This window comes from Nicrophorus vespilloides, unplaced genomic scaffold (genome assembly GCF_001412225.1).
Source record: "Nicrophorus vespilloides isolate i.1.1-1 unplaced genomic scaffold, Nicve_v1.0, whole genome shotgun sequence".
Lineage (NCBI taxonomy): Eukaryota > Metazoa > Arthropoda > Insecta > Coleoptera > Silphidae > Nicrophorus > Nicrophorus vespilloides.
This window is the reverse complement of record NW_017095651.1, coordinates 72,834-73,071: the sequence shown is the minus strand read 5'-3', so window position 1 is coordinate 73,071 and position 238 is coordinate 72,834.

Sequence of the window (238 nt, the reverse complement as noted above, 5' to 3'; positions counted from 1 at the left end):
ACTGATCAGGTGGGATGGGATATATGCTTTCAACGCTTCTTGAGTTAAAAAGGACGACCTGAGGAAGGCATTGGCGCTGTCTCCCGTGTTAAACGTAACCGCTACTCTGTTGCTTCCTCTACTTTCAACTTTAACTACGTTACTGATTTTTTTGGCCTTCAGTTTACTGCCCATAGACATAGGCCAGATGGAAGTGGTACTGTTTGCTTGCGGCTCCACATTTACTGTAAATGGCCCT